Here is a 12392-nt window from a genome sequence, read left to right as displayed (position 1 = left end):
TTTATTGATATGCCAACATTCAAGAGAGGCAGGGGTTCCTGTGTTAGAAGCATTATGTACAGACCCGAACACTTTAGTGATGCAACCATCCAATTCTGTAAAAATTAATTCTCCTTGTTTCCCTCTAGTTTCTGTCATTCCCAATTTAAATGAAAGCTTTATAACATTGCTAAACTATAAACTGCATAGTTTGTTCTACCCACATTAATTATAAATTCATTTGTTGGGGGGGGCGAGGGAGAAGAGAAATAAATCAGTCATGCTAATTTAAAAAATTAAGTGAGGAACTGTCAAGAATGGCTTCCCTGAAGGAAAAGGAAGTCTTCTTTAGTTAAATTACAGAATAATTTATAGAAAATTAAAACTATCAAATGAATTCTCAATACTTTGGAGCCACTGGGACCAGCCAACAATGGTGTTTTGCATTTCAGCACTGTAGGTTTGTGTTTCCTCTGACAAGTCATGGGTCACCCTCTGCCTTTTGCTAATACCTCCTGTGAGCAGAGCAGAGCTAAATGTACTGGCTCAGCACTTTAGGAGCCCATCATGACTGGGACACAGAGGCTATGATGCTGCTGATGATAATTCTGTTCTGGGGCTTTGATGATTACTAGGAATCAAACTTTAAGTATATACTGAAGCTTTCCTGTGTCACAACAGTTTGCAAAATTCTCTCCCCCTTTCACGACCCCCATTCTCATCTTTCAGCATATTTATGGAAACTGTATACTAGTAGGAATACTTTCATACCACCATTAATGCTACCCTTTGGTCTCTCTCCTGTAGTACTAGTACCATATGTACCCATGAGTTCCCAATTAACATAAACTACTTCACAGAGGCACAGGACTGGGAATCAAATACTAAATACCTTGAGATCAGGCCCAATGCTCATGTAAAATGTAGTAACTGTCCAACAAGTAAATGCTGCTTGCATGGACCAGGGGGGAGATTCAAAGGGGCCATCCATGTGAACAGACCATGCTCCTCATACCAGCTGCACTGTGGCCTCAGAGGGGAGTTAAGGGAGAGGTGGAAGGCTGCAGGTGGGATCAAACAGGACCATATCTGACAACACTCACACAATCAAGAGCACAAAGGGTTGACTTAGCAGATGATTACAAATCATCCTGAATGAGGTCCTGTGTACCTAATGCCACTTCGTCGGTCACCAAATGCCAGTGACTCTAATGGAAATTTTGACTCCAGAGGGAGGATGAGATAAGGCCAAGAAATGCATACAGAATAGTGCAACATTAATAATAAAGGCCTACATGAAAGGAAGGAAGGAAGGAAGGACGGACGGACGGACAGAAGGGAGGACAGAAGGGAGGAAGGAAGGGGAGAGAGAGAAAAAAAAAGAAAAAAGAAAAAAAATCCTTAAGAAAGTATGTACACACTTTTAACCTGATACTTGGGGTCGGCAAGTTGAATCAGCAATTGGGTCCCAGACTCATCAAGTGACCCAGTCTAGGAACCCTCTTTGTCCCCATGAGACTGACAGCTTTCTTCCCTACCAGGGGCACTGGCAGGGGGATCTCCTACCACTGCCCTCTCCCATTGAGAGAAACCCAGGATCCAACTCTGTGAAACCTCTTTAGGCAACACCAGCAGAGACCAGCAGGGCCCTCAAAGGACCAGATCAACTGAGCCATTCAAAATATCCCCACAAAGACTTTGAGAGTCAATCAGCCATTGGAATCACAGCCCCCGCAAGTAGGCAAAGATCCATGTGCTAAACCTCAACAGGGTGAATGCCTACTAAAACAGAAACCAGAATTCCCACAGATAACACATAAATGTTCAGGACACAATCAAAAATCACTCATCAACCAAACTCAAGAAAATAACAACTTGAATGAAAAAAAAACAAAAAACAAAAAACAATCTCACTAATGACAACACCAAATTGAATCTGATAAATTAGATGCTGGAATTATTTGAAAAAGATTTTAAAGCAGCTGCCATAAAAAATACTTCAAGAATCAATTATAAGTTCTCCTGGAACAAATGAAAGAAGCAGGGGTGGGGAGGTGGGGTGTAAATCTCAGCAAAGAAACAGGAGCTATAAAAATGGAAGTTATAGAACTAAGAAGTAGAAAGTTAAAAACTTGGTGGATTGGTTCAACAATAGAAATGACAGGAGACAGAATCAATGGACTCAAAGACAGAACAATAGACTTTGCTGAGTTCCAACAAAGAGAGTGAGGACACTGGAAATAAAGAGCCTCAGGGACATCTGAGACAATATTAAAATATTTTTATCATCAGAATTCAAGAAAGAAAAAAACAAAGACAGAGGAGATTGACAATGTTATGTGCACACACAAATATAACATAATGAATCCCATTATTATTTATATTTATAATGTACCAATAAAAAATTTAAACATAAAAAATATATAATGGTTAAAAATGTACTAATTTGGCAAAAGACACAAATCTACAGATTCAAACACTTAAAGAATACAAACAGGATAACTCTGAAAAAATCTACTCTAAGATGCATCATAATTAAAATCTTAAAAACTAAAGATAAACAGCCTTAAACACAACCAAAGAAAAAAAAAGATTCATTATTTATATGGGAATGCCAATTCATATTACAGTGACTTTTTCTAGCTATATCAAGATATAGTTGACAATTCAAAATTATATACATTAAAGGAGTATAACATGATTTGAGATACTCATCTGTGTGTGTGTGTGTGTGTGTGTGTGTGTGTGTGTACGTGTAATTATTCACCAGGATTAAGCTGGCAGTGAATTTTTTTATCTGTAATTATGGAAGCCAAAATGAAGTAGTTTCAAGGGCTGAAAGGAAGGCCCTGTCAACTGCAAATTTCATATCCAGAAAAATTATCCTTCAGGAATGAAGGGAAGATTAACTATTATCAGATGAAAAAAAAAAAGGCAAAGAATATAGTGCTAGCAGACCTACCCTTAAAGATTGCTAAAGGAAGTCTTCAAATAGAAAATAATAAAAGGAAAAATCCTGGAGAATCATAAAGGGAAAAGATATAATGAAAAAAGCATATATATTGGTATATACAATTAATTATAATTTCCCTCATGAATTTAATAAATTGCAAATATGTTCAAAACAAATTATTATGTCATCTGATATTCCAGACAATATTTTAAAATGGGGAAGGCAAAGGCACCTAAATGAAATCACAGTTTCTATTCTTTACTTAAAATTTTATGAAAAAGCATAGTCCAAAGTTAAAATAGTAATGAAGAATAAAGTGGGAAAAACCTTTTTATTTGACATTAAGACTTATTGTTATAGTAATCAGGACAGTGTAGTATTAATGAAGAGCTAGACAGATCAACAGAACAAATAGGGCTGGGGTTGTAGCTCAGTGGTAGAGTGCCTGCCTAGCATGTGTGAGGCCCTGGGTTCAATTCTCAGCACCACATATAAATAAATTTATTAAATAAATGTCCATTAACATTACTGAAAAATATTTTTTTAAAAAAAGAACAAAATAGAGAATCCAAAAATAGGTACACACAAACATGCTCCATTGATCTGCTACATTGGTTACAATTCAACTCAATGAAGGAAGGGGTAGCTTTTCAAGGAATGTGCTGGAGCCTTTGACCAATCACAGTCAAAATATGAACCTTTACCCAAACCTCATACCTGTTGGAAAGATTAACTCTAAAGGGACTATACAGTTAAGTGTAAAACATTAAACTATAAAACTTTTAGAAAAAAAAAATTTAAGAAAAAATAGGAATAAATCTTTGATATCTAATATTGGGCAAAGAATTCTTAGATGTGGTACCAAAACCACAATCCATAAAAGGAAATATTGATAAGTTTGTCATCATCAAAAATTAAAATTTTGCTTGGTCAAAACTCATGAGGATAAGATGAAAAGGCAAGGAAATCAGGAGAAATTATTTGCAGATCACATCTCCAACTAAAGACAACTATACATATTTTTTAAAAATCTCACAACAGTAATAAAACAATTAGAAAATGGGAAAAACAATTAGGAAATGGGAAAAACATGAACATTTTGCTGAAGAAGATACAAAAATGGGAAATAATCATATGAAAAGATGTTCAACATCATTAGCCACCAGAAGAATGCTATTAAAATCAGTGAGATATCACTACAGGCCCATCGGAATGGGGGGAAAAAAGTGACAACAGCAGATCCTGGTAAAAATGTGGAGAAAGTGGATCATTCATATACTGCTGATAGGAAAGTAAAATAATACAGCCACTCTGGAAAACAGTTTTCTTCTAAAACTAAACATGAAATTATCATATTACCATGAAATTACAGTATTAAGCAATTATCCAGTGAAATGAAAATATATGTCCACACATAAAAATTGCTGTGTTTGAAAGGGCTCAAGTTGAATCAGCTTAGATGTGCTTCACCAATAAATGGTTAAAGAAATGAGAATATTGTGGGGAAAAACATACCATGTAATATTATTCAGCAATAAAAAGGAATAAAATATTGATACATCAACTTGATGAATCTCCAGTGAATTAAGTAGGGTGAAGAAAGTCAATCAAAGAGGTTACATACTGTTAAGACTCCATTTACTTAACATTTTTGGAATGTAAAACATTTAATAAGAAAGAACAGATTTAGTGGTGTGAGGAGGACTAGGGCCAGGGAGGATGGGGTGGGGGGAGTGGGTAAGGTTATGAAAGGGAAACAGGAGAGAGGGTTGGAGTGTGGGAAATACTTAGTATCTTGATTGTGGTGGCAAATATAAAAACTGACATTGACGAGATAATGGTATAGAACTACACAACACACACACACACATACACACACATACACACACAAATTCAAGTAAAACTGAGGAAATTTGAATAAGATTGATGATTTGTATCAAGGCCAATAATTAGGTTGTAATATCATACTAGATTTCTGCAAAATGCTACCATTGAGGAGAAATTCAAAAAGTGTACAAAGTTCTCTTTGATTTCTTACAAGTGCATATGAATCTACAATGATCTCATAATATTTTTCCTGGGAAGTTCATTTGATGGCCCATGGCAATCAAGGCCAGTTGTACCGTGTGGAAAGGGCCATGAGCGAACTGCTTCTGAGTACAGGTTTTCATCATTTGGTTTATCATCATTGAAGAGCCGCTGCTTGATAAGGAAGGGAAGGCGGAATGTTGATTCATTCACACAGTATTCGACTCAGACATGCTAGTGACCAGTCTATCAGTTAGCATTTACTGATACCAACAGGCCTTAAATCCCAGAGGATGAGGACACATCTATTTTATTCATCAAAGGTTGGTCTGCATCTGGCACAGTCCCTGACTCCTGGTAAGTGGAGTTGATACCTGAGTGAGGAAACGTGTGACATCTTAAGGAAGTTCCTGACAACTAGGAGTTTATAATATTTTGGCTCCACTGAGCAAGTAGGAATGTCCTAGAACCCTGAGGATTGTCTAAGCCTACATTCCTTAAAGGTTCCCTTCATAATAGCCTACTCTTTCAGTTACAAAGATTGGTGAAGGAACACTTGAATCCCAGAGAGCCAACTATATAAGTGGAATGTGTCCTGCCCTTAAGTCAATACTCCTTTTCAAATAGCCCAAAGTATCCGTGTTTATTTCAGTAGTTAAAATGTTACAACTAAAAATAATAATAATTGGTAAGCATTAAGCATTTAAGTATTATGAAAAAAATATGTTAAATTTCATACCAGTTGCATTTCATAAAAACTGAATGACAGAACTAAGCAACCCTATTGCTTCCAAACAATAGGTTCATCCCTGGCAATAAATATGTCCCCAGATTTGAAAAGCAAGCCTCATCAGTAGGGGCTCTTTGAAGTCTAGAAGATCAAAGTGAAACAATTTTGTGGAGCCAGGAACCAGGTTGGTGTTTCTGATGTAAAAATTAAGGCTATGGAATAGGACAAGAGATTTTCAATATTTCTACCCCAACAAGTTCTCAAGCAGAAAGTAGCTCCCAGTATATCAGTTAATGAACCAAAAATTAATCTAAGTTCTGGAGGCGTTAGTGATAAAACCAGAGGAGTGACACCTCAGACATCTTGTAACAAGGTCTTGGGAGGCATGTTACTGAGATGCCTTGGGGATCAGTGGGCAAACTGGTATAACTATAGCCATCATTACAATGAGCAGACACTCATTTTACTTTTACTTTTACCTTCCCCCACAAAGTCTCTTCAGTGAAGATGGAAAAAACAGGTTTCCGCAGATGTCACTGGGCACAAGTCTAAAGACAGTTTACTAAGTATACGAGATAGCAGAGAAATAAAAATAAAATAAAATGAATCAAGTGATCTAAAAAATCCTGGATGTAACAGCTGAAGTTGTGATTTCATTTGAAAGTTTAATATACTGGGAACACTTAGGAAGACTATATACCACGTCTGTTAACTCTACTTGCTGGATCTTCATCTGCCATATTTCACATGGTGATGAATGGAATTACTGATAATTTCATTTTTATTTTAATTATACTTTTGTATTTAACTGTTGCTTAACTTGGGGGTTGCTAATATTTCATACAATTACTTTAAATGAATTGAGTTTTTTAATGTATTTTTTATTGATTTTTTTAAATAAAATAAATGACAGCAAAATTCATTACAATTCTCATTACATCTACACAGCAGATTTTTCATATCTCTGGTTGTATATAAAGTATGTTGACACCAATTCGTGTCTTCATACATGTACTTTGTATAATGATGTCTATCACATTCCACTATGAGTCTTTATTGCATCTTAAGACCAATTGCTTTTAGAGGAATTAAAATCATATTTTATAGTGTAAAGTCAGTGAGAAAATAAGACTCCCCTTTTAAAACTTTGCTTTAGGGCAGCTTTGTCTGCATGCTTTTCAAAAGCAATTTGGGGTGGAGGGGAGTGAATTTTTTAGTTTCGGCTATTCAAAATGTAAAAGTTCAAAACCAAAGCAAAGGACTTAATGAAAATGAGTTATTTTAATGATAGCTGTTTCTTTTGGGGAGAAAAACAACAACAACAACAATAACAACAACAACAACAACAACAATCCTTTTCCTTCATAAAGGTTTGACTGAGGGTAGTTTAAACATATAGCATTTCCCTCTTTTCCCAAAACGAATGGATAGAAGTCCTAAACTAAATCCACACAAAAGAAGAGATTTTCATAAATGGCATACTTTGGTAAGATTATTAAACCAGCAGCTCAACCTGAATAAGTATACTTATTTCCATTATTAAGCAATAATTCATGTTAAACCTGGGTTATGGGCATAGTCATTAAAACTATTCTTTCTACTTTTTGACAATTTTGTAAATTTCTATAATAAAATTAAAAAAAAACCAGTGTATTCAGCATCTTTGTAAAGATTTCCTTGGTCTCTCAATGTTGTTACAGTTTTAATTTAGCTGATGTGAAACAAAAAACCAGGCAGTGTGATATCCAATCACCTTTACTTAGGCCACTTCCAATAAGGTCACTTTTCTCCCCTAGCAGGTACTACACAAAATTTTCCTTAGTTTGATGTGTGTGAAGATTTTCCACTTGGGAATAAAATCCTCAGCAAATCCTTGCAGAGTGTTTTCCTTGTGTGACATGGAGCCAACCAGCTAAGGCTCTCGGCGAGGCAGGCGGCCAGGGTAAATCGTATCTTTCCTGGCTTCACACGTGAGCCAGATGTTGGGGATTTTCTGAACTACGGGATCGTGGAGAAGAAGGCTTTTGCATTTCCTGTGTTTTCACTTGAAGCTCTCAAAGCTTCAGATTTATAGCCAGTCAACAGTGTCATGAACTGGTCTGAAGACATCCCAAGAGAATAACCCACTGACAAGGCGCCTTGCTCCGCTGTGGCCTCGTAACATCTGTTGTAACATCAGGATGTCTCTGCATGGCTTCTCTCCCCAACCATTTTAAGGAGAATCAGAGAAGCAGGTGCACTATTTCATCTTCTGAAACCTGCAATTCAAGGAAGTTCTACAACCACTTAAAAACAGTTTATTTTCTTACTGATTGCATTCTATTAAATTAATAGTTGCTCAACATAGTTAACTGAGAAATACATAAAAGAATGAACAAAGGTACATATTATATGTGGATGTGAAAACCCTCCATAATCCTACTATCCGTGGGGAACCAACATCATTTTCATATATTTTTCAAGAATGAGTAATGAATTCCTCAGGATCTTAATAAATGTCTATATATGTCATCATAAGCATGTATGTTTGTGTGTATATACAAACATATATTTAAACATCACATCAAAAGTATTTTCCTGATTATTAAATATTCTTAAATCATTTTGATGGCTACATAATTCCATCAACTAATTGTCTCATAATTCATTTTACCATGTGCCTACTGCTGGAAATATAAATTGCTTCCCATTGTTTTTTCCTCCACTGTAATTAATTTGCTTTGCTACACTTTGAAGTATTTTGACAAAGGAAATACTGACATATCTTTTCTGAACAATCACTTACCCTCTGTTTAATTCACCCTACGCAGGAGTAATGGTTTTCAACCTCTAATATGTATCGGAATTTTCCAGGGGGCTTATTAAAAATGCAAATTTCTGGATCCTACCTCTACTTCATTCATTGAGAAGGTCTTGGGTCAGACCTGAGAATTTGCATTTTTAACAAAGTTGCACAGTCTGGATCACACTGTGAAAACCACTGGAGAAGCACTTGCTGGGTTTGTGAAATGGATATAGTGAGCATTTTCACATTGTGGTCTCACATTCCCTTTTACTCTCCCATTGAGAAATTAAGAGCTGCTTTAGTCACATTTTACAGCACAGCCCGTGGCCTGACATGTTCATAGCCTCCCTCTTTATGTTGAAAATAAGTTTGGCAAAAATGTAATGCTGGCAAGAGAGACTTCAGTTTTGACACCTACACCTTGATCTGAGATTCATTTTCCTCACTCAAGATTTGGCAAAGTATATGCTTTCCTTAATGTCAGACTGTGAAAATACACTCTGACTCACAAACCCAGTTTAAAACACCAAAGGAGTTGACAGCGATCTCCATAACCAATGATTAATAAAATATCTTCATCTTGGGTTGTTACTCACACTTTGCCTGTATAGTAATATCTAAGTATTTACATAGGATCTCTGAATTGTTGTGTGAATAAACCATAAGAACCAAAAACTGTCTCTTTAAGCCTCTCCCTCAAGGTCAGCCTCTGCTCAGACCTGCCAAGAACATTACCTTCCTAAAATTTAAAACCAGATGTTTATATATTTCTGTGCCCCATCAATATGGTAAATAAAATGTTCAGAGAAACCACTTTTGGTGCAGCACATATAATAAGTGGGGTTCAAATGGTTTTTAAAATATCTTTCATAATGCATGGCTGAACTAGCAATAGTGAGAGAGTACTTTAGGAGCCAGAAACAAGCAAGCAATCAAAAGGACTGCACAGGAGATGAAGATATTCTAACAATTTCAGTATCCAAGAGCTTGGCTTCTGAGGGGCCACATGGGAAAACAAGACAAAGCATGGGTCCAGATCTGGATTTGAGTTCAAAGAGAGACCCATTCATAAAGCAAGGACTTCCAAATGGCAAAAGAGTTAGAAAATGAACTAGGAAAACAAAGCAAAGTAAAACTTGATCTACTATAAGGCCATAGGCAAGATGTCTTGGCTCTTGTAGAGAGGGAAAAAAAAAAAAAAAAGCTCTCTTTAGAATTTTTAACCACATCACATGGTTTTGAATCCTGAATTCATGTTATCTGTGTAGTTTAAATAAAATGCCTCAACCCTGATTTTTACAGTTATAAAGTAATAAGACTCCTTAAGTGTTTAGGGAGTCATAACTTTATTAAAAAGTGGGGGAGGGGGGCTAATAATCCCTGAAAGAATGCATTTAAACCTAGGCCTCAAGGAATTCCCAGAAATAAAGTTCTAAAGAATGTGAGCTCATAGCAAAAAGTAACCACTAGGAGTGGTTGTAAACAGAAATAGCCAGCAGAAATGACACACTAGAGAACAAGACTTGAAAAGATTATCAACCATGTAAGTATAGAAATATCAGATATATATATAAATAAAAATTTTTGAGAAATAAAAAAATGGATGTAGGATAAAGAAGAAAGCCATTGTAAAAACAGACCAGGAAGCTTTAAAAAAATAAACAACTAAAAATGAAAAAAAATATATATATATATAATGACTCAAAATGAAAACTCAAGTTATGAGTTAAATAGCAAAGAAGATATAGTTAAAGAGAGACTTGGTAATCTGGAAAATGGATGTGTACAAAATAGGTGGAATGCAACAGAGAGACAAAGTGCTGAAAGACAGTTTAAAGACACAGAAGGCAGACATAAATATACAAGAGCATTTTCATGACAGTTCCAGGAGGTGATAATTCAGTGATGTAAGAATGGAAATATTTGGAAAAGAATGAATAAAAACTTTTCTGAATTCAAAAGGACACAAAGTTAGGGCTTAGTATTCCTAATGAATTCTAAGCAGAACTAATTAATTTTTTTTTTTATCTAGGCACGTTGTAGCAAAAACAAGGATAAGGACACCCTCACGAGAAAAGAAAAATGACTTTGCTTACAAAGGAATGAGCACTAGACTCAATAGCAATATCTTTAAAATGCTATGAGAAATGACTATCAAAATTGCATGCAAAATATAAATATATTTCAAGAAAAAGAATGAAAAGTGTTTTCAAAAAAATGAAAACAGAGATCTTCACTAAAGTAACTTACAAAAAATAGCTTTTGAGGAAAAAGCAAAATTATATCTAAAGTAATTTCTGATGTAAAAGAAGAAATGGGAACCAAAGAAAATAGGGAAAATATAAGTACATAGAAATAGTGACCATTAAAATAATAGCACTAATATTAAACTAGTGGGATTAAAAAATTAGATTGGCAAATTCTAGAGGATATAATTGAATTGTGATAGAGGGAGTTAAGTAAAAATGTTCTTTGGGGAAAAGTTAATCAACTTCACCCAACTTCACTTTTTTTTTTTTTTGAGAGACAGAGAGAGAGAGAGAATTTTTTAATATTTATTTTTTAGTTTTCGGTGGACACAACATCTTTATTTTATTTTTATGTGGTGCTGAGGATCTAACCCAGCACCCCGCGCATGCCAGGAGAGCTAGCTATGGCTTGAGCCACATCCCCAGCCCTAATCAGCTTCACCTTTTGTTAAGTTAAATATGCAAGCTAATATGTAAACATATGTGGGATGCAGCTAAAGAACTTTTTCAGAGGAAATTCGTAACCTAAAATGTTTGTGTTAACAAATAGTAAACTAGGGGGAAATAATAGAAAATTTAATAAAAATGAATAAAAACAACATAGAGGATGAGTAAAATCTCAAATGGGTTCTCTTGGAAGAAAAATAAAATTGAAAAATCTCTACTAAGATTAGTAAAGAAAAAAAAATAATAGAAATGAAAAGAGGATATAACTACAGATGCAATAAATTAAAAAGCAGTGATCCTTTATACCAATACATTATAAACCAAGATGGAAAGGACAAATGTTTAGAATAATATAAATTACCACAAGAAGACTTAGGATAAAACAAACCTTGAATGATCCTACAACCATTAAAACAATCAGAAATTTAGTCATCCATTTTTTATTACTTTTTTGGTGTATCTATCCCTATACATCAAAAATACCTACATAAATATACATACACACATGCAAAAACTTACTTCTATTTCTTAAACAAATTGTTATAATTAATACACTTTTTTATACCTTCCTTTTTTCCATTTAACGATTTATAAAAATATTCCTAATGCTTTTACAGGTTCATAGTATGCAACTGTTTGGATATGCCATTGTTATTCACCCAGTCCTATAACTGCACATTTGGGTTTCCAATATTTTGCCATTACAAAGAATACCACAATAAATAATTGGTACTGATGTGTTTTTTTCATATTGCAGAAGTGTTTTATCAAGCTAAAATTTTAGAAGTAATATATTTAGTTAAAAGGAAAAATAAGTATGCGGCGATTTATGTGCAATTATCCTCACAAGGAGGTTGCAATAATTTTGCATTCTCATTAGCAATGAACCAGTAGGGTTGTTTTTCTAGACTCTCCAAAAAAATACTTTTCTAATAAGATTGAAGGTCTGTGTACCAGTAACCAAACATTTATAATGTAAATTTTTTTTAAAGTTACCATTTATAAAACAAATGTCAAAAATATATAATAAACCCTGGGCTAAAAGGAGGATTAATGAAAGTTTAGTGAGATTTATAATTTAAAAAATACATTAACAAAGACAGATGTAAATTGAGAGACAAAGCATATTCATGGATAGGAAGATTTACTATCATAAACATATCAATGATTCTAAAATTGCAATACAAATTTAATAAACTTCTAATCAAAATCTCAACAGGA

The 12392-nt window shown here is 34.6% G+C and overlaps 1 protein-coding gene across 13 annotated transcripts in view; it reads right to left on the bottom strand.

Annotated features, from left to right (window-relative positions):
- The window catches only part of GLIS3 (GLIS family zinc finger 3), a 441268-nt gene that overhangs the window by 165548 nt on the left and 263328 nt on the right, over positions 1 to 12392 (bottom strand). The gene's annotated exons all lie outside the window — the stretch shown is intronic.

This window comes from Spermophilus citellus, assembly GCF_964194105.1.
Source record: "Spermophilus citellus genome assembly, chromosome: 2".
Taxonomy (NCBI): domain Eukaryota; kingdom Metazoa; phylum Chordata; class Mammalia; order Rodentia; family Sciuridae; genus Spermophilus; species Spermophilus citellus.
Note: the sequence above shows the minus strand (reverse complement) of the source record. Positions and strands in the feature narration are given on the sequence as shown.